The 22,982-nt window shown below is 39.3% G+C and overlaps 1 protein-coding gene across 8 annotated transcripts in view; it reads right to left on the bottom strand.

Annotated features, from left to right (window-relative positions):
• Positions 1 to 22,982, bottom strand: part of CDKL5 (cyclin dependent kinase like 5) — a 196,521-nt gene that overhangs the window by 127,012 nt on the left and 46,527 nt on the right. The window contains exon 2 of one of the 8 annotated variants that reach the window (XM_078362839.1): positions 12,051 to 12,138. The exons of the other annotated variants lie outside the window; for them this stretch is intronic. The gene's annotated coding sequence lies outside the window, so the exon portion shown is untranslated. The remainder of the gene's footprint in view (positions 1 to 12,050; positions 12,139 to 22,982) is intronic. 8 annotated transcript variants of the gene reach the window in all.

Here is a 22,982-nt window from a genome sequence, read left to right as displayed (position 1 = left end):
AGTCCTAGCTACTCTCAGAGGGTAAGATGGGAGGAATGCTTGAGGCCAGGAGGTCGAAGCTGCAGTGAGCCATGATGGCACCACTGTACTCCAGCCTGGGTGACACAGCAAGATCCTGTCTCAAAAACAAAAAACGAAAACATCCTCATGGGTTACAGCTGGCTTAGTAAAATAAGAAACAATAAATGACTGAAATGTATGATTGAAAACAGGGAAACAAAAACAGAATTTACAGATATTATTACCTTACAGAAAATTCAAAAGAATTCATAAATTATTATTAGTAGTAGTATTTGGCAAGGTAGCTGAATATAAACTTAAGACACAATTATCAAATGGATTTGTAAAGCTCATTTGTAAGAAATAGAAAATGTAATTTTTAAAAATCACGTTTATGGGCAGGGCACAGTGGCTCATACCTGTAATCCCAGCACTCTGGGAGGCTGAGGCAAGCAGATTGAACTCATGAAGCAATTTGCCGAGACTGGCCTGGACAACATGGCAAAATCTCGTCTCAACAAAAAATACAAAAATTAGCTGACGTGGAACACATGCCTGTAGTCCCAGCTACTCCGGAGGCTGAGATGGGAGGATGGTTTGAGCCTGGGAAGCAGGGGCTGCAGTGAGCCAAGATTGCGCCACTGCACCCCAGCCTGGACAACAGAGCCAGACCTTGTCTCAAACGAAAACAAAAACAAAAAATACATTTACGATAATTAATAAAAAACACTTAAGATTTAACAAAAGATATTCAAGATCACTTTTCAAATATATACGTAACTTTACTCGAAGACATTAAAAAACACCTAAATAAGTTATCCAAATTTTATGGCTAGGAAAATTCGAAACTATAAAGGTATCAATTCTTTCCATATTGATCTATGAAATCCCAACAAGGTTTTCTAAAGAATTAAGACAAGCTGATTTTAAAATATATATGGAAGGGCAGAGTTCCAAGTAGAAGCAACACCCTCCTACTACAAGTATGAGCAGCAAAGAATAAGAGAAAGAAAAGAGTAAGAATGATAAGAAAAGTTATAAAAGCACTAGGCTTTGAGGGTAGGATCTGGCAAGATGCCGTACTGAATATGTTGAGGATTATAATAGAGTGATAGGAATTAAGACAGGGTGGTTCTGGCACAGATAAATAACTCAGCCAATAGAACAGATGTGAGAGCCCAGAATAGACCATCTTCAGTATCCCTACAGAAGTTTCCTACAGACCTCACAGAAGTCAGAGTAACTCTTGAAGCTAAGTCAGATCATGTCACTTCTCATTCAAAACCCTCTAATGGCCTCCCATATCATTACGAGTGAAAACCAAAATCCACATGAGACAGAGGCCTTGACCTCCCCTCCTCTGATATCATCTCCTACTAGTCTCTCCCTTGACTAGCTTCACTCCAGCTACACTGACCTCCTTTCGCTATACTTATTTTAGAAAACTTGACTTTAGTTCAGTAGAATCAAAAAATTTTAAAGGATTACTCTGACATTTAGAGAAAAAGATGTAACAATTTGAGAAGAAACAAATATTTATTCACTCATTAAGCAAATAATTACTGATTGCCTCCCCTGTTTCAGGATAAGACACACAACACAGTGATAAGACAGGCAAGGTCATTACCCTCATGAAACATTTTGCTGGTAGAGAAAAAATATGAGACTATTATCTTGTATTTTGTTATGAAGGAGGGGAAAAGAATGATTGATTACTCAGACAGGGAGGGCTTCTCTAAAAAGATAATATTTGAGCTGAGATGGCAATGACAAGGAGCCAGCTATATGAGAATCCATGTCAGCCACATTCCTGGTAAAAGATGCTCAGAACATTTCTGAAAATGAATCATTTGTTCATTTTCTATGGCTAGTTTGAAAGAACACCCAGGAAATATTTAAATATTCTACTCTCTGCCAATAATGGTATGGTTCATTCAAAGGAAACAAGATAAAAATTAATCATTCTCATTAAGACGACCCAAAAAGTTCTGTATGTAAGTATTTATAAAGAACATTTGTGGCTGGGCATAGTGACTCACGCCTGTAATCCCAGCACTTTGGGAGGCCAAGGTGGGCCAATCACGAGGTCAAGAGATAGAGACCATCCTGGCTAACATAGTGAAACCCTGTCTCTACTAAAATCACAAAAATTAGCTGGGCGTGGTGGCACATGCCTGTAGGCCCAGCTACACAGGAGGCTGAGGCAGGAGAATTGCTTGAACCTGGGAGGCAGAGGCTGCAGTGAGCCAAGATCGCACTTCTGTGGCAGTCAAAACTGAGAATCAAGCCAGGCAAGGTGGCTCATGACTGTAATCCCACCACTTTGGGAGGCTGAGGTGGGTGAATAACCTGAGGTCAGGAGTTTGCGACCAGCCTGGCCAACATGGTGAAACCCTGTCTCTACTACAAATACAAAAATTAGCCGGGCATGGTGGCACACACCTGTAATCACAGCTACTCGGGAGACTGAGACAGGAAAACCACTTGAACCCTGGAGGTAGAAGTTGCAGTGACCCGAGATCACATCATTGCACTCCAGGCTGGGCGACAAGAGTGAAAACTCCATCTAAAAAAAAAAAAAGGCTGAGAATCCAAATGTGAGTGGGGCCGGGCACGGTGGCTCATGCCTGTAATCCTAGAACTTTGGGAGCCTGAAGCAGGCTGACTGCCTGAGGTCAGGAGCTTCAGACCAACCTGGACAACATGGTGAAAACCCATCTCTAGAAAAAATACCAAAAAATCAGCCGGGTATGGTGGTGGGTGCCTGTAGTCCCAGCTACACAGGAGGCTAAGGCACGAGAATTGCTTGAGCCTGGGAGGTGATAGTTACAGTGAGCCAAGATCATATCACTGCACTCCAGCCTGGGCGACAGAACGATACTCGGTCTCAATAAAAATAAAAAATAAATATGTGAGTGGATGTCAAGAACGGTCTTTTAAATACCACTATTCATACTGAGGGGAAAAAATGCCATATTGGATTTAGCTGCAATTTTATATGAGTATTGCTGATCAATCTTTTTTTTTAAGACATAAAAACTAAAACACTTTAGTTCTGGTGATGGCAAACTACATATCTTGGATGAAATGTCCCTTTATACACAAATACAAATGCTAGAGGAAATACTTTTTAGAAACATCTTTAAAGCTCCAAACACTTAACAAGATTGTGAACAAACACCTAGCTAAAATCAAAGCAAAATAGAATCCAAAGCACCCAAAACTATTTTAGCTTTTCTAGTATTTGAAAATCCAGATAATGAGAGAAAAACAGGCTTGCTCTTGAAATCGTTATAGATCAAGGAACACAAAAGTCAACATCAAGAGTGTCTCAAAATGAGAAAGTTTGTTAGCAGTAATTCATTGTATATTTCAAAATAACTAAAAAAGTAGAATTGGGAGGTTCCTAACACAAAGAAATGATAAATGCTTAAAATGATGGATACCCCAATTACCTTGATCATTACACATTGTATGCCTGTATCAAGATATAACATATACCCCACAAATATATGCAACTATTATGTATCCATAAACATTAAAAATAAAATCTTATGAACAAGGAGAAAGTTTGATAAACCGCCACTCACTTGAAGCCAAAACCCCAGGATATACTCCCAGGATAAGAAAAAACAGAAATAAATCAACCCTTGGACAAACTTGAATTGTATGTTTATGTCATCTGGGTGATCTAGATAAAAATCTTTAAATGTACCCTGGATGAAGGTGGTTCCACCTTCAGATTGTTAGAGCCACCAGTCATCTGGGTGAAACAAAGAAAAAAAGCAATGCTCTAAGGGAAGATGGCAATCAACCAAGGCCTCACAATATTGCTACAGATAATTTATCATTTACAATGTGCAGTACTTAATCAAAAATGGCCAAATACACAAGGTAAGATACCACAAACAAGAACCAATAGAAACGAGTGAAAAAGAAAATGACCCCAAAAGGCTTTGGGTCAAGAATAGCCCATAAATGATCAGCAATAGGCTATAAAACAACCATAGGGTTGAAGCAATAAAACCCAAGGGTTGAACATTTTGACAGAATTGAAAAGTCCAGAAGGTGAAAGATCAAACTGTAAAAATAAATTAGAATGCTAGGTAGAGAACATAACCAAAAAAAAGAACTCAATGAAAGAGAAAAATATTAGGATATAGAAGACACTGAACATATTTTTAAAACTTGACCAAATGAACATATAGACTATAGCAAAGAAATGCAGAATATCTTTTTTTCCTTTCAAGCACACATAAAACATTCAAAAAAGCTGATCATATTTTAGGACATAAAGCAATCCAAAATAAATTACAAAGGCCACTTACAGTGGCTCACGCCTGTAATCCCAGCATTTTGGGAGGTTGAGGCAGGCAGATTACTTGAGGCCAGGAATTCGAGACCAGCCTGGTTAACATGGTGAAACCCGTCTCTACTAAACAAAACTTCGTTGGGCGTGATGGCCACGCACCTGTAAACCCAGCTACTTGGGAGGCTGAGGCACAAGAATCACCTGACCCAGTAGGGAGAGGTTGCAGGAGCCAAGATGGCACCACTGCACTCCAGCTTGAGTAACAGAGCAAGACTCCATCTCAAATAAATAAATAAATTACAAGGATTGAAGTAAAAGAACATTCTTTTTCCACAACTAAAGTATGTAAGCTCAATCACAAAAGAAATAGTTAGAAAATAATGCATATGTTTGGAAATAAGTACATTCCCAAAATAATTCATAAGTCAAAGAAGAAACCATAATATACTTAACAACAAAAATACAAATTTATGGAAAGAAGCCAAAACAATGCTTAAGGAAGAAACTGAGAATCTTATATGCATATATCAGAAAATATTAAAAACTAGAAATTTATGAACTGAGCATCAAACTCAAGAGGCAAAAAAAAAAAAAAAAAAGAACCACAAAATTAGCCCAGTGAAAATGTAAAGAAAGAAATGAGTAAGAGCAAAACTTCATGAAACAGAAAACACAAGTAATAAAAAGATCAGGCTGGGAACCTACAGAACTTTGAGCTAATATATGCTGTCTTAATGTGGCTAAGCATGTGTTAAGTTGTTATGCAACAGAAAACTGATACAACAGCATTGTTTCTTTTATATACAGTTTAAAAACAGGCAAAGCTGAACTATAAACTATATTAAGTATGTATATGTAAGTGGTAACTGTATAAAAAAGTGATCAAGGAAGTGTTTATCATAAAAATTCAAGATATTAATTACCTCTAAGGAGGGACTGAGATTGAGAAAAGATATATAGCAGCCCAACGTGGTGGTTCACAACTTGTAATCCCAGCACTTTGGAAAGCTGAGGCGGAAGGATTGCTTGAGCCCAGGAGTTTGAGACCAGCCTGGGCAACATAATGAGACTTTGTCTCTACAAAAACTTTTTTTTTTTTTTTAATTATTTTTAGCTGGGCGTGGTAGCAAATGCCTATAGTCCCAGCTACTTAGGAGACTGAGATGGGAGGATTCCTTGAGCCTAGGTGATCACAGCTGCAGTGAGCTGTGATAGTGCACTGTGCACTGCCTGGATGACAGAGCAAGACCCTGTCACAGAAAAAAAAAAAAAAAAGACACATAGGAGGGCTTCCTGGGACTCTATTTCTATGTCTTGAGTGATGGTTAAATAGATGTTCACTTATAATTGTTCATTAGAGTATATACTTATGTTTTATTTATTTCTATGTTGTCATATTCCATAATAAAACAAGCTTTTAAGAACTCAGAATATTTCTGATAATGACTTCATATATAAATAGTTCCTTGGTCATTTATATGGTATTAAAAGATAATTTTTATCGAAGTATTGCAATATTACATTAAAGAAGCAAATTTAACTGTTCTCTCTTTATCTCTCTCAGAGGGCTCAAGACATTACATAATGTACTATGTTTAGTGGTCGGTATCACAACAATAAAACCAAAAAATTCCAGTAACTGATAACCTGGATAGTGAGCATTTGCCTAAAACCATGCCAGATGAGGAACCGGTAAGGAAACCAGGTGAGTTTGGCCTCAGTGAGAGATGACTGACATCCAAATGTCTGAAGACTCTGGAAAAAATGGAATAGAGCCAGTGATTTATTTCAGGGAGTAGAACTAACTAAGATCAGTGGTAGAAGCAAAAAGAAGACAAATTTCAGCTCAGTAGTGATTGGACGCATGTAAACCAAAAATAAAATCCGAAACTAGCCAGGTGTGGTGGAGTGTGTATGCAAACCCAGCTACCTGGGAGGCTGAGGCAAGAGAATCACTTGAACCCAGGAGGCAGAGGTTGCAGTAAGCCAAGATTGAGCCACTGCACTCCAGTCTGGGCAACAAAGCAAGATTCCAGCTCCAAAAAAAAAAAATTCCTAAATCCCCCAAATGACTGAACGAACTCCTTCTTGGCCAAGGGCACCCCAGAGAAACCTGAAAAACTGAATTCCCAGCCAGGGAGGGAGGGAGGTCAGACATACCTTGTTATACTCCCTTCTTTTTGGATGGCGATCATGAGACTGGCAAACCAGACTCTGTGGCAATAAGATACCAAATTATAAACAACACCTAAGGTCAGGCAAAGCAGAGGTCAAGTCATGCCCTACAAACTGTAAAACATCATCACAGATTTTTAACCTAGTATAAAGCCTAATGTGGCTTACTTTCCAATCTGACTCTGGCATAGCATCACATGACAAATAGCAGATCCTGAAGGCAATCAACGTATTTTACCCCAAAATATATTTCTTTGACATATTTTGAAATAACTACCACAGGGCCAACAGATTGAAATGGCCCTCAAAGTTGTCTTTTGGGGTAGGGGAAATTTGCATCTGTAGAGAATCTCCTTAATGCAGCCAGGCCTTCCCTTTCTGGGCCTTTCTCCCTTCCTAGGAGAGATCAACTGAGAGCCTGACACCTTTAAGGTCTGAAAAGAGACATTTACCATCTATTCTCCCTGACCTATGAGGCTTTATATAACAAGAACCTTGGCCTCCACAACCCCCTTATCTTAACTCTAGCATTTCCTTCTACTGACTTCAAGTCTTAAAAAAAAATTTAACTCTTTCAACCAACTGCCAATCAGAAAATCCTTCAATCCACCCCCACCTTGGCTGAACCAACGTACATCATCCTCCAAGTACTGACATGATTTTGCCTACAATTCTTCTCTCCTTAAAATATGTAAAAGCAGATTAAAACCTGATCGCCTTGAGCATACTTTGTCAGGGGTTCATGAGACTGTTCCTCAGACCATGGTCACTCATATTAGCCCAGAATAAAACTCTTTAAAATATTTTACAGTCTGGGCGTGGTGACTCACGCCTGTAATCACAGCACTTTGGTAGGCTGGGGCAGGCAGATCACGAGGTCAGGAGTTCAAGACCAGCCTAGCCAACATGACGAAACCCCGTCTCTACTAAAAATACAAAAAAAATAGCCGGGTGTGGTAGTGGGTCCCCATAATCCCAGCTACTGGGTTGGCTGAGGCAGGAGAATTGCTTGAACCTGGGAAGCAGAGTTTGCAGTGAGCCAAGATCTTACCACTGAACTCCAGTCTGGATGAGAGTGAGACCCCGTCCCAAAATAAATAAATAAAATATTTTACAGAGTTTGGTTTTAACATTAACAAAATGATCAATCATCAATGGTCATTCATTCATTCTCATTTGTGTCATCCTTGTCAGATGCCTACAATCAGAAAGCCACTATTATAGATACTTCATGATATAGTGGTGAACAACATGGACCATGCTCCTGCTCTCATGGAGCTAAAGGAGATAGACAATAAATATGATAATTTCAGACAGTGACAAGCATTATAAAGGAAATAAAATGGAGTTTTATGATAGTTATGGCAGTTGGGAAGGGGAGAGGTCCTCTAGGCAGGAGATCTGGGAAAGGCTTGTCTGAGAAGGCAGTATTTCAGAGAAATCTGTCACATGTAAAAAATCAAGCTACATGCCGGGCGCGCCGTGGCTCACGCCTGTAATCCCAGCACTTTTGGAGGCCGAGGCGGGTGGATCAGGAGGTCAAGAGATTGAGACCATCCTGGTCAACATGGTGAAACCCCGTCTCTACTAAAAATACAAAAAACTAGCTGGGCATGGTGGCGCGTGCCTGTAATCCCAGCTACTCAGGAGGCTGAGGCAGGAGAATTTCCTGAACCCAGGAGGCGGAGGTTGCAGTGAGACAAGATCGCGCCATTGCACTCCAGCCTGGGTAACAAGAGTGAAACTCCGTTCTCAAAAAAAAAAAAAAAAAAAAAAAAAATCAAGCTACAGGCACAGGACTATGAGAAGAGCACTGAAGGCAGCACAAAGAGTCTTAGAGAGCTTGATAAGTTCAAGGAACAAAGAAGGCCTGCATATCTGAAGCAAAACAGACAAGGAGGAACCTCGCAAGTGGCAGGAAGTGGCCTCTGTAAACTGTTCCTGCTAGGAAGGAATCTTGTACTAAACTAGATGCCCTCTAAGGAACCTACCAATGTGAAGATTCTAACTCTCTCAAAAATTGTTGGAATTTTTTATTACCAGCCATTAACTGTGTAAACAAATAACCAAATGCATTTTAAGGTGAATCTGACTCACACTAAGAAATACTCGTAAAATTAAGCAATGCTTCTGCATTAGCACACAAGCAGGTACCTAACAAACTGTCAGAAATGTAGGCTTATAATTAACTTCACAGATTATTAGTACTGAACTTAAGAGCTACCTGGGCCTTGAATGTTTTGTTACTAAAATTATAATCTTCATCTCAACGGGTTTCTTCTTCGCAAAGAGAGTACAAAATCAGTTGAATCGTGAGTTTTGTTTTTGTTCCTGGCATTGTTTTTACACATCCAAATGAGAGAACCCATTTTGTCACTGAAAATTGCACAGGAATATATTTGGTACATGACTAAACTTCTGTTATAATCAGAGAGTTCAAATGGTTTGAAAGCATCTTAAAACTCAAGATCCCCGTATAGAATAAAACCATTTCTATAGAAAGTTCAACCTTGTGAAAAACACCCTAATTAATTGCCCTTTTATAAAGACTTCTCCATGCTGAATACAATCAAGGAGATAAAACACTCTTACTCAGTTTTCTTTCTACATGCGACCATCTGACCCATAATTAATAGGATCTTCATTTAGCTTTATTCTCCCAATAGTGGAGAGTAATTTGATTTATCAATCCATCCTTTATAATTCAGTTCCCCTTATTAAATCAAACAGATACTTATCATGACTTATACACAATTACTAGCATAAACATTTCAAACTACCAAATATGTAATGTGCCACCCCACCCTTTACCTTCAGAATCCTTCCACAAGGTATGAAATCCAGTGCCAATCCAATGTATCTTCTACCAGCTACTTGATACTTCTCCCAGCACTGCCAATCCAACTAAACTCCCAGTCCTTCCTAAGAATATGAAGGTCTTTGGATTCAGATTGAAAACAGAGCTAAGGCTGGGCGCAGTGGCTCACACCTGTAATCCCAAAACTATGGGAGGCCGAGGAGGGTAGATCACCTGAGGTCAGGCATTCGAGACCAGCCTGGCTAACATGGCGAAACCCCACCTCTACTTAAACAAACAACAACAACAAAAAAGATTAGCAGGGCATGGTGGCACATGCCTGTAATCCCAGCTACTTGGAAGGCTGAGGCAAGAGAATCACTTGAACCCAGGAGGTGGAAGCTGCAGTGAGCCAAGATTGTGCCATTGTACTCCAGCCTAGGTGACAAAGCAAGAGTCTGTCTAAAAAAAACAAAAGAAAAAAGAAAAACGAAAAGAAAAACAGCTAAAATGGGATCAGAGTCAGGCGCATGGGCTCATGCCTGAAATCCCACCACTTTGGGATGCTGAGGCAGGCCGATCGCTTGACTTCAGGCGTTCAAGACCAGCCTGGGCAACACGGCAAAACCTCATGTCTACAAAAAAATTAACCAAGCATAGTGGTGCATGCCTCAGTCCCAACTACTCAGGAGGCTGAGGTGGGAGAATCATTTGAACACAAGAAGCCGAGGCTGCAGAGAGCCATGATCACACCACTGTACTCTACTGTGGGCAATGACCAAGACCCTGCCTCAATAAAATAGGATCAGAGAAACTCAGAGTTCATACTAAAACTGTACTATTTAATATACCCTACTGGTTAAAAAGGTTTTGAAGACATCTTTATAAAAATATAAAAATCAATTTTAACATGGTTTCTCCAGGGTAATATTTTTTGAACTACGAATTCTAAGTAACTGAATTTAAAATAAACTTACAGAAGTTGGGGACCACCTAGATTTTGCTGGATTGATGTAGGTCAGAAAATGTGGTCTAAGTTATTGTCCTCAACTCCAAAAAAAATAACCTTCACATGAAAAAGGAATGGAAGGAACTGATGTCCAAGACTTGAAGAACACCTCCAGGCTTTAAATGAATTTAAGACCACTGACCTAGATGAATTTCATGTTTGAAATGCTGTAAGATGTTCAAAATGAAATTGCTGAAATTTAGTAGTCTTGGGAAAGTCATAGGAAAAAGAAGAGGAAAACAAAGACTGGCCAAGAGCAAATGTCACATTTTCCAGAAAGGGCAAAACAGTACATTCTGTAAACTCTACACCTAAGAATTTATAATTAAGCAATCATTCAGTGTTTTGAGAGCTAACCATGTGCCAGGTACTATGACAGATTCTGGCGACATAATAGTAAAGGAAACAGACAAGATCCCTCTCTCATAGAGTTTAATCAAAGACTCACACAGTAAGTATAAAACAGTAAATATTGGTGCTATGAAAGACATATACAGTGCTGGAAGGGCTTATGACAGGGGTTTTCCATCTATTAGGAAGAGTTGTTGGCTCTGTTAGAGAAAGCAATTAGTGAGTTGAGGCCTGTAGAATAATTCAACATAAAGTGATGGAAGAAGGGGAAAGCTTCAGAAGAAAATGATTTATACAAAAGTTCCAAGTCAGGAGGGAACAGGGTGACACAAGAGACCCAAAGGTGGGGCAGGAAGGGGTGGGAGTCAATAACATAGTGCAAGGTGAGGCTGGAGAAATAGCAGGTTGGGCTATTTCAAGAAGCATAATCTGGGGAGGGCCAGTGGGAGGGGGAGGTGGGGAGAGATAGCCTGGGGAGAAATGCCAAATGTGGGTGAAGGGGAGAAGGAAAGAAAAGCACACTGCCATGTGTGTTCCTATGCAACTGTCTTGCATGCTCTGCTCATGTACCCCAAAACCTAAAATCCAATAAAAAATTTAAATAAATAAATAAATAAAAAGAGGCATAATCTTTACCACAGGATATAAGGACTCATAGGAGGGTTTTGAACAAGAAGAGGAGGGGTGGGTTCACGGGGTGGTATGATAGTCTGATTATTTGCAGTTTGCAAAGATCACACAAACTACAGAGTAGAGAATGGCTCAGTACCTGGAAGCGGAGATGTCATTTTGGGGGTTGAACAGATAGAAGGCCATGGCAGCAACCCAGGTGAAAGATAAAGGCAGGATGGACTAAATTGGTGGATATTAAGAGAAATGAATAGATTTAGGATATGTTGGAGAGGAAGTCAATACCACTGAGGAAGAATTAGAGACAGGGAGGGAGGGAAAGAGGAAGCAAGGATAACTTCTTGGTTTTGGGCTTAGGCTACGTATGAGTAAAGAGGCATGAGAGGTGCGGTTTCTTCACTGAGGAAGACTAGAAGAGGAGGAGATTAAGGAAAGGATGGAAGAAATCCAAGATTCCATTTTGGTCATGTTAAGGTTGAGTTTAGATATCCATAAAAATGGAAAAGGTAAAAACCACAGGAGAAATAGAAATGAAAACCTGAGGAAAAGAATCTGCAACTTGTAACTATCTCAAAACACAGAAGGCTCCTACTGCTCATTAAGAGGGGTAGAAATCCAATTTTTAAAACAGGCAAAGTGATATGAACAAACAGTTCAGAGAAAAAGAAACACAAATGGCTCTAAAAATTACTCAAATTTATATATAATACAAATTGAAGATTAAAATCACACGGAGATACAATTTTTTACATTAGCAAAAACCAAAAATAACATACCATGTTGATGAGAGCATGAGAGAATTAAGCTTGCTCATACACTGCTGGTGGGAATATATATCAAATTGGAAGCCAATTTGATAAAATCCTTCAAAACCAAAACATACACAGCAATTACATTTCCAGAATTTATCCCCAGAAACACATAGACATGCACCATATAGTGTATACATACATTATTTACTGCAACATTGGTTTGTAAAAACAAGAATGGAAACAGTGTAAATACACATCAACAAGGGCCTAGTTAAATGAATTACAGTAAAACCATTCAAATATGTTAAGCTAGAGAGAGAAGTAAAATATGTATGTACAGTACTCTAATCAGCATTTCATAAAGTTTAGTTATGTTGTCACTAATTTATCTTCCAACAAATTAAAATTATGCTTAAAACTATTTTAATTAAATATTATATCTTTTTTTGTATACTGTGGTTCAATATTGAAAAAAGGGAATTACTGTTTGTAAAAGTTTGAAGATCTACTAAATGAAAAGTATACAAGTACATGGTAGAGGTTATTAATCCTGAAGACATCATGAGATTTCAAACACTGTCAATGACACGGAAAATTCACAAAGGCAGCTTCCAGGCTAAACATTGTTAATATTTTGAGAAAAAGACCCTCTCATCAAGTCTCCAGACTCCTAGTCCTTGTGGCTATAAACTGCAAACTATATGAGAGATTTTCTAAAACCTAGGTTTCTCTCAGCAAGCCAAACTATCAGATTTATGGTTGATCTTGACTTTTGTTTCCTCAGTTAAAAAATAAGTCAGTTGGATTTTCTCCAAGTTGGATGATCTCCAAGTTCCTTTTTAGCTTTCAAGTCCCACAATTTAATTATGAACGCTAGGACCCCTTCAAATTGAAAATGAGCACAAAAATCCTCAATAAATAAATGTAAATTCCTAAGGCACCAATATAAAATATATAAAACCTATCCTCTTTTTTCATTACAGTTCCAAATCATTTACCAAGGTAAGTTTCTAGAGCAACTGAGTAAATTCATTCTAAAACAAGAGAAGGCACGAGGCACGGAGTGATTATCTTTTCAGCATATTTCAGAGAAACAGGAAAAACAAAGTAAGTGGAATACCACTGGCCAAACAGCTGGTGATAAAGCTATTCCTGTGAGGGTCACTTATGTTAAAGGGAAACAACAAATAGTAATAATGACTAGACAGCAGCAACTTTGCAAGGCATGGGGAGGAAGTCTGGGATGTTTTCCAAATGTACTGGGAGGAAGTTATTTTTATTTATAGAGATATTTATTTGTGTCCTATTTATAATATAGAAGAAACTGAAGAAAAATCAAGTTAAAATCTTGCACTTCCTCAGCTGTTTGTGCTGCTAACTTCAGAAGGGTAAGTAAAATTACTTTACCATATAAATAATAGTCAAAAATACAAGCAATTTCATCAAGACCATTAACTGATAAAAGCATTCACTTAAATTCCAAAGAGATCTAAGAAGCTGACTAATTAATAATAACGATTTAAAAAAGAAAAGATAGGCCAGGCGCAGTGGCTCATGCTTATTCTCCTAGCACTCTGGGAGGCTGAGGCAGGTGGATCACGAGGTTAGGAGATGGAATCCATCCTGGCCAACATGGTGAAACCTCGTCTCTACTAAAAATACAAAAATTAGCTGAGTGTGGTGGCGTGTGCCTCCCAGCTACTCAGGAGGCTGAGGCATTAGAAATGCTTGAACCCAGGATGTGGAGGTTGCAGTGAGCCAAGATCGCGCCACTGCACTCCAGCCTGGCAATAGAGCGAGACTCTGTCTCAAAAAAAAAAGAAAAGAAAAGATAGATTCTTTCCCTCAAGGAGGAAACAACTTTTTTTAAAAGATATGGTTAAGGGCACGTTTGAGTTACAGTTCTCCCGCATACTACCTTAATGATGAGCTGAGCGGTCTCTTGAAGCTTTGGAACGTTTCCATTTGTAAGTTGGAGATCCATGTGCCTACCTGAGGGCTTGTTTTTTCCCCCCACAGCATGCGTGGTATCTTTTCCAATACCAATTCTGATTCTATGGCATCAACTGAGTATCCTTCAATTCAATCCACAGGTTTAAGGACTCAGACTCACAAAACTACCCTCACTTCAGATTCCTGTCACAAGTCCCAGGTCCCCATGCTATCCACACTTCTGTTCAACTTGGATACAAATGTTGGGGTTCCCACAACTCACTCTCCTCAAGTTTGATAATTTGCTAGCATGACTCACAGAACTGAAGGAAATCCATTACTTATGTTTACTACCAGTTTCTTATAAAGGATACAACTCAGGAACAGCCAAATGGAAGAGATGTACAGGGCAAGGTATGAGGGGTGAAGGAGCCAGCACAGAGCTTCCGTGCCTTCTCAGAGTGTACCACCCTCCCAGCACCTCGATGATTTTGACAAAGAGTTAAACTCTAAAATATCTGAAGAAATTTATTCTGAGCCAAATATGAAGACCATGACCTGTAATACAGCCCCAGGAGATGCTGAGAATGTATGTGTGCCCAAGATGGTCAGACTATAGCTTGGTTTTAACTGCCTTAATTTTGAGGGAGTGTGGTAGGTAGAGAAGAGCTCTCACTATGTTGCCCAGGCTGGTCTCGAACTCCTGGACTCAAGCAATTCTCCCGCCTCAGCCGCCCAAAGTGCTGGGATTGCAGGTAGAAGGCCACAATGCTCGGCCCCCTACAGCTTGATTTTGTACATTTCAGGGAAACATAAGACATCAATCAATACATGTAAGATGTACACTGGTTTGGTCAAGAAAAGTAAAATAACTCAAAGGTGGGGAGTGGGGAGCTTCCAGGTCATAAGTAGATTCAAAGATTTCCTGATTGACAATTGGTTGAGTTTATCTAAACACCTGGAATCAATAAACGCTCCCTTCTATGGTTTGGGTTAAGATAAGGGGTTGTGGAGACCAAGGTTCTTATTATGCAGATGAAGTCTCCAGGTAGCAGGCTTCCTATGGAATAGACTGTAAATGTTTCTTATCAGACTTAAGAAGGCAGCCTGTGTGGTGGCTCCTACCTGTAATCCCAGCACTTTGGGAGGCTGAGGCTGGTAAATCACTTGAGGTCAGGAGTTCGAGACCAGCGTGGCCAACATGGAGAAACCTCGTCTCCACTAAAAATACAAAAACTTGCTGGGTGTGGTGGCATGCATCTGTAATCCCAGCTACTCCGGAGGCTGAGGCTGGAGAATCCCCTATCCCCACCCCAGGTCTTAAAGTACTATGAGAACTGCTTGAACCTGAGAGGTAGAGGTTGCAATGAGCCAAGATCATGCCACTGCATTCCAGCCTGGATGACAAAGCGAAGACTCCATTTAAAAAAAAAAAGACTTAAAAAGCTGCCAGATGCTATTCTCTCCTGGACCAGGAAAAAGACCTGGAAAGGGAAGGGAATCGTCTATAGAATGTAGATTTTTTTTCCCCACAAGAGACAGCTTTGCCAGGGCCATTTCAAAATAGAGAAATATATTTCAGGGTAAAATACTCCTATTTCTTTCAGGGCCTGCTATCATGTTGGTATCTTATTGCTACAGAGTCTGTGTTTTAACATTAATGCCTGAATTCCAAAGGGACAAAAGTATAATGAGGCATGTCTTTCCTATCACGGGCTGAACTAGCATTCAGGTTAGAGTGCCCTTGGCAGAGAGGAGAGTTTCATTTAGTTGGCTGGGGGGCTTAGAATTTTATTTTGCTTTACAGTGTGTTCATCAACCCACAAGATTCTAGGGCACCATCATTTAGGAAAGTTTCATTACGTAGGCATGGCTGATTAAAAAGCACTAGCCATTGGTGACTGAGCTCATTCTCTTTCCCTTTTCCCCTCCCAGAAAGTCTGAGGTGAAGCCAAAAGTCCTAAGAGTGCCGCCTTCGTTCTGGTGACCAGCCCCCATCAGAAGCTATCTAGAAGGTTCTGCCAGGAGTCATCCAATTAGCATGCAAAAGACACTCTTATCACAGTCATGTTCATAATACTAAGATAATACAGCAATTGTAAAGTTTATTTTGAACTACATAAAATCCCTTTAAGATACCCCCAATATATATGGCAAAACAAAAATTTTGAATCTCCAGATTCAATAAATTCAGCTGAAAATCCTGAACTCTTAGCTTGCCATTATGAGTTGGCAACGTCTACATTGCTCTTGATGGTCTGTCGGGGCCTCTCTTCAAATACATTATTAAATATCAAAGGTTTGCTGCAATTAATCTCAACATTTAAGGTTTCATAATTTCACCTTCAAGTACCTTCAAGAGGTACTTTTTCCTTGTTTACTCTGGCCAGAATCCCCATTTCCTCTACTGTTCCATAATAGAATTAAGAAGTATTTGAATTTCAAAAGATCGATTAGCAGAAAAACACCACTTAGCTACATCATGTTAATATCAAAAATCAAGAGCAAACAAATCATTTTTTCACATTAGTCTAGCTAGTAAGTGATCCCCCCATCCACAGACGGAGTCTCATTCTGTCATCCAGGCTGGAATGCAATGGTGCGATCTAGGCTCACTGCAACCTCCGCCTCCTGGAGTTCAAGATTCTCCTGTTTCAGCATCCCAAGTACCTGGGATTATAGACATGTACCACCACGCCCAGCTAATTTTCATATTTTTAGTTGAGACAGAGTTTCTCCATCTTGGCCAGGCTGGTCTTGAACTCCTGACCTCAAATAATCCTCCCTCCTTAGGGTCCCAAAGTGCTGGGACTACAGGCATGAGCCACTGTGCCCAGTGTGACATGAAACTTAGTACCTACAAAAACAGCTCACAGCCAGGCACGGTAGTTTGTGCCTCTAAACCCAGCACTTTGGGAGGCCAAGGCTCAGATTGTTTGAGACCTGGAGTTCAAGACAAGCCCGGGCAACACAGTGAGGCCTTGTCTCTGCGAAAAATTCCAAAATTAGCCATGTGTGCTGGCCCATCCCTATATTCCCAGCTACTTGGGAGGCTGAGGCAGAAGGAAAGCTAGAGCCCTGGAGTTCAAGCCTGCAGTAAGTTATGATCACTACTGCACTCCAGCATGGGTGACAGGGGAAGACCCTGTCTAAACAAAACAAAACAGCTCACCCCAATTTCGTTCTAATTATTGAAAAATTCCTACTCACCAGAAATCTGCAAAGCCACTTCTACTTCTCTAAGCCTTAGTTTATTCAGTGGCAAAGTGAAGAAATCCTCAAATCTCAGAAATCATCTAAAGCACTGAGAGTCTAAGATCTACCCTATTCAAGTTCAAAAAACATTTATTAAGCATCTATTATGGCACTCCTGCTGTTCATATATGGAAACTTTAGGCTAACCACAATTCTTAACTACAGTCAATTCCACCTCTTAAAGCAGGGGAAAAACAAGAAAATCCACTGGTCTTTCTTCTTTTCTTATGCACCAAGATATTCAGAGATTTTTTCTTTAGAAATGAGGAAAAAGATGTAGCTAAGTGGAATATGGAGAAGGAGAAGGAGAAGGAGAGAATAAAGCAGTGAATAAGGAGACAGTATCTTCCACCACAAGGTAATTCACAATTTAGACATTCAATAAAATATTAATCAAGCACTTATTTGGAAGCTTCATTAAAGATAAATCTGAATGAAAAGTTTCCTCAGAAGAGTTTCAACAAGGTGCCCTGATTGAAGGAAACCAATCATGTCATAAATTTGCTACATTTTATGCAAGTCACAATATATGATAATCATAATACATATTCAATCCTTCAAAATAGATGACAAAAGGAAACTTCAGTATTCTAATAATGCCATCTACAATACCAGAGAATATAAAGGACTTTTCTTAAAATGAAAATATTTAATTGCCCAATTTCATACCCAAGTTAAGGCTAGATGCCATTGTGCTGGACTGCTTTTTAAGCAAAAAACTGAGATTTTCTTTCATGAGAAAGCAAAAAATAGACAATTAAAAGAAATGTTGGTAAAAGTTTGGTTCAGTCATTTTAAATGCAAATATTCTAACTCATATGACAGGTTGTAAGTTCAAGCTACTAGTGCTGAATCACATATAACAAAGTCTTCCCCGCTTTCCAACGTGAAGAGATACTAGAAAAGCAGAAAACATGATTAATTTTTACTTGGAAAATCAGAGAAACCTTCATTGAAGAGGTGATATCTGAATTCTGGAAACAAGAAGTTTAGCTAATAGACAAAATGGGTAAAGGCATTCTATGAAAAGTCTGTGCAAAAATGCAGGCAAAAAAAAAAACACAAACGTTTAGAGAATGCAAGTAATGCAGAATATCCGAAATCCAGGGCAAAAGTCCAGGAACAGCAAGAAAAAAGGCATGGACAAAATCATAAAAGGTCTTCTATACCATGCTAAGAAGTCTAGGTTCTGCTTCAGGCTGGTAGTTTTCAAACTTTGCTCTATATGGCTCAAGGGGCTTTTTGAAAAAGGCAGAAACAAAAGCAGAGTGCCCTCCTGCTTCAATCAGACAACACTGTTGCTTTCTTTCTCTTTTTTTAAAAAAAAAAAAATCCGTTTTTTTTTTTGAGACGGTGTCTCCCTGTGTCGCCCAGGCTGGAGTGCAGTGGCACGATCTTGGCTCACTGCAGCCTCTGCCTCCCGGGTTCAAGCGATTCTCCTGCCTCAGCCTCCTGAGTAACTGAGATTACAGGCACACGCCACCATGCCCGGCTAATTTTTGTATTTTTAGTACAGACAGGGTTTTCGCCATGTTGGTCAGACTGGTCTCAAACTCCTGACCTCATGATCCACCCACCTCGGCCTAAAAAAATCTATTTTAAACATTGCATTTGTCTTAAAGAAAGAACAGCAGGCCCAAATGGAGTCACTCAGGCTAAGGTTCCAAGTTACCAAACCAAAACCTAACTTGTTTACTAAGAAATCAGGAGAGAGGTGATAGCCAAATTCAATTAAGCTAAGATTCCCTATAAGAATGACCAATCCACTATTTGATTCTTGGTCCTGCTTGCTTCCACTTTTTTGTGCGTACAAAATACACCTACTCAGTCTAGGTCATTAGAGCTCTTTCTGTTTTATAGACTGGATGATGCCTGGTCCATGAATTATTAATAAAACCCATCAGATCTCTGAGACTCAATTTGTTGAAATTTTGTTCTTTGACACCCTGTATTTAAAGAAGGGATCTAACTGCCTTACACGAAGTTTGTAGGCTACTGCCATAGACAACAAGAAATCAAGAGAAGGTTTAAGTTGAGTATTTTATCAGTGTTATACTTCAGGAAAATCACCATTGGAGGCAGGAAGAGAGGTAGAGACACTAGTCAGAAAGCTAGTGATTTACAGAGACCAGAAACAAAATGATGAAATTTAAACTGAAGTGCAATGGTAAGAATAGAGAAAGGCAGATAGACTTGAGATATTTAAGAGATGTAATCAAAAGACATAGTGACCATTTAAAAATGAACGAGAAATGGAAAAGTCCAGATGAAATTAAAATTTCTGCTTTGATCTGTAGGCCAAGGTTTGTAAAAGCAAAAATTGTATGAAAAAAAAAAAAAGAAAAAAAATTCTGCCTTGACTACTGGGTATATCAGGACTCTACTAACCAAAACTAGGAATAGAGATGGAACATATAGAAAATAATATTACGTGAATGACTACTATGAGGTCTTAGCTGTTACTTATTATGGGCAACATGGTGAGACCCTGGCTCTACTAAAAATTACAAAGTCAGCCGGGCATGGTGGTATGTTCTTGTGGTTCCAGCTACTCAGGAGGTTGAGGTGGAAGAATCACTTGAGCCTTTCACAGAGATTGCAGAGAGCAGAGACTGTGCCACCACAATCTAGCTGGGGTGACAGAGGAAGATCCTGACTCAAAATAATAATAATAATAATTCCCTATAGATTTAGCATCCAGTGATGATTTTTGAGATCCTGTCTCAAAACAAACAAACAAAAAAGATACAGGGAAAGAAACATTCTAACAATTCACAAATAATTAAGAATTGATTATGTGGCCGGGAGTGGTGGCTCATGCCTGTGATCTCAACACCTTGGAAGACGGAGACAGGTGAATCACTTAAGGTCCGGAGTTTGAGACCAGCCTGGCCAACAGGGTGAAACCCCGTCTCTACTTAAAATATAAAATTATCCAGGCATGGTGGTGCACACCTGTAACCCCAGCTACTCAGGAGGCTGAGGCAGGAGAATCACTTGAACCCGGGAGGCAGACGTTGCAGTAAGCTGAGATTGCACCACCACTGCACTTCAGTCTGGGTGACAGAGCGAGATTGTCTCAAAAAAAAAATTGATTATGCATATTTATAATAATATCTAACAAAATGAACTTATAAACAATACTGCTGTCATTACTATCTGTAAATAGATTATCCATAGTGCATTCTACTTTATAGTTCCACCGTACTAACTAGTTAATTACTTGTGCTTCTAATTTCACGCAAATGACACATAAAGCACTTTGAAATACAAACCACCATCTTTCTATTCAGGGAATCCAGAATCTGATAGATAGAATAAACCCTGTACATTCATTATAGCAAAGAGGAAACAGATCTCATCTCCAGATCTCCTAATCAGCTGAGGAGGAGCTGTCCCCTGGCTCGACCAAAGGACTCTCTCCATTCACAACAGAGTAAGTGGGAAAATTAGACAGCCTCCTGGTGACTAAGGAGCCTACTTCTCAATGTGGTATCCTCATTTTCCTTGAAGTAACTCCTAGTTTATATAATCATAGACACAGGATTCAATATAGAAACCCACAGACATTCCAAATTTAAATAGTTTGTTACCTGCTATTTTCAATTGCTCAGGCTAACATAAAATTTATTTAACTTTTTAGTTTCTAGACTGTTATGTCCTCCTTAGAAGATGAAAAATTATTTGAACAATCCAAGACCAATTAAGATGATGAGGCTGGGTGCGACAGCTCATGCCTGTAATCCCTGTGCTTTGGGAGGCTGAGGCAGGTGGATCATGAGGTCAGCAGTTCAAGATCAGCCTGGCCAAGATGGTGAAACCACATCTCTACTGAAAATACAAAAACATTAGCTGGGCATGGTGGCGGGTACCTGTAATCCCAGCAACTGTGGAGGCTGAGGCAGAGAACTGCTTGAACCCAGGAGGTGGAGGTTGCAGTGAGCCAGGATGACACCACTGCACTCCAGCCTGGGCAACAGAGCAAGACTCCATCTCAAAAAAAAAAGATGAATGAGCAGTCCGTCCACTGCTTTTGACATAAACCCTTCCTCTACCTGGATCCTTCTTTCTAGTCTTTTGAGAATACTGACACATCTGGCTGTCATCCCTCACTAATTATGTGACCATTAGCAAGTTACATAACCCCTTCAAGCCTATTTTCTCATTCATTAAGAGAAACTGATACTACCTACTTATAGGCTAATAGAGAGGATTCAAGATTATATAAAGTCTCTGATACATAGAAGCCACATAATAGAGAATATTGCTACTAATTAAAAGATAACACTAATGAAACACAATAGATGATGTAATAAGAAGGCTAACAACTTTAGAAAGAGGGATTTATTATATCATCTCAAAGAGCCTGCATTTAAAGGGATTCCCCAAATGAGACAAGTAATTTATGCCACTGCCCAAAAGAATAGATTCATGAAACATCATTAACATTTTTAAGCAGTATTTGTATTAAGAAAAATAAAACATTTTAAAGCAAACAATTTCAGTCTTGCCAGCTCTGATGACAATTGTATTATTTGCAAAGTACTGTTATTTTATCAAGTTGAACAATATCACTGAAAAATGTTCTACTCCACCTTAACAATTTAGAACTATGCTAAATCTAGAACTTCTGAAATTGCATTGTACTATCAGCATTATTGATCATTTATAGTTATGTAAGTAAAGATACCTCTCATTAACTGTATGAAATAGAACATCTTCTGTTGTGTCAAGAAAAAAAAAAAAAACAAGAATTGACAAACTGAAGAACATCTAGATGCAGAACTCCTGAGGTATTTGTTTAAAGGAAATAAAAGCATCTGAGTGGGAGGAAAAGCAAATGTGCTTCAATTACCTTTAGCCCCAAGAAGTTTCATGAAAAGACATCACAGAAACAATATACACACAAAAGGGATGGTTACAGGACTATAAATGGAAGTAGTATGCCTGGGCTATGAAAAATAAAATGAAGCTTCATTCTCAAAAGATAAAATACAAAGAGGTGAGCTATAGTCTAAATTCTAAAGAACTGTTGTTATAAATCAGTATCAAAGGATATAGAAAACAAGATGAGGAAATGAAGATTACTATTTAGAATACATGAAATATATTTACCTAATGCTGTTTCCATAATTAATACTTTATTCCAACAAAATTAAACCAAAGAGAAGTACTTCCAGAATGGCAGTGTGAGGTGCCCATGTGGACCCTGGACCCTCTCCTCAGCAAAACAAACTTAACTAGTACAAAGAATCCAAAAAAAAAGAAGGAAAAAGAAGAAACTATTTACAGTCTGCAGAAACTGCCCTAAGGACATAGGGCAAATGCAGAAATATTTAGTCAAGAAAATCTACTGAATCTTGGTAAAAGGACCAAATCAGAAAAATTTGAACCAGGACCCACTTCCTTACATGCCCGCTCCTGCTCCCTCATCCCCAGCTCTATGCCCAGTGAGTGTAGCCAAGATACAAGTTTCTCCTCAGGAACAGTAGGTTGCCAGAATCCACATCCCCTGCCACCACTCACAGCCTCTGTTTCATGCTGCAGAAACTATTCCAGTCAAGCAGAGCTGCCTCCACCTGACCTCATTCATAGGGCAGCAGCTCTACCTCAGGAAAGGAAGGCTAAGAATACTGAAAACAGAACCAAATGGAAATTCTGGAATAGGAAAGTAAATAACCAAAATAAAAGATTCGTTAGCACCTAGATTCTGCTTTCTAATACCATTCTATGATAAAAGAAACCAGGAGCCAGGCACAGTGGCTCATG

This window comes from Callithrix jacchus, chromosome X (genome assembly GCF_049354715.1).
Source record: "Callithrix jacchus isolate 240 chromosome X, calJac240_pri, whole genome shotgun sequence".
NCBI lineage: Eukaryota > Metazoa > Chordata > Mammalia > Primates > Cebidae > Callithrix > Callithrix jacchus.
Note: the sequence above shows the minus strand (reverse complement) of the source record. Positions and strands in the feature narration are given on the sequence as shown.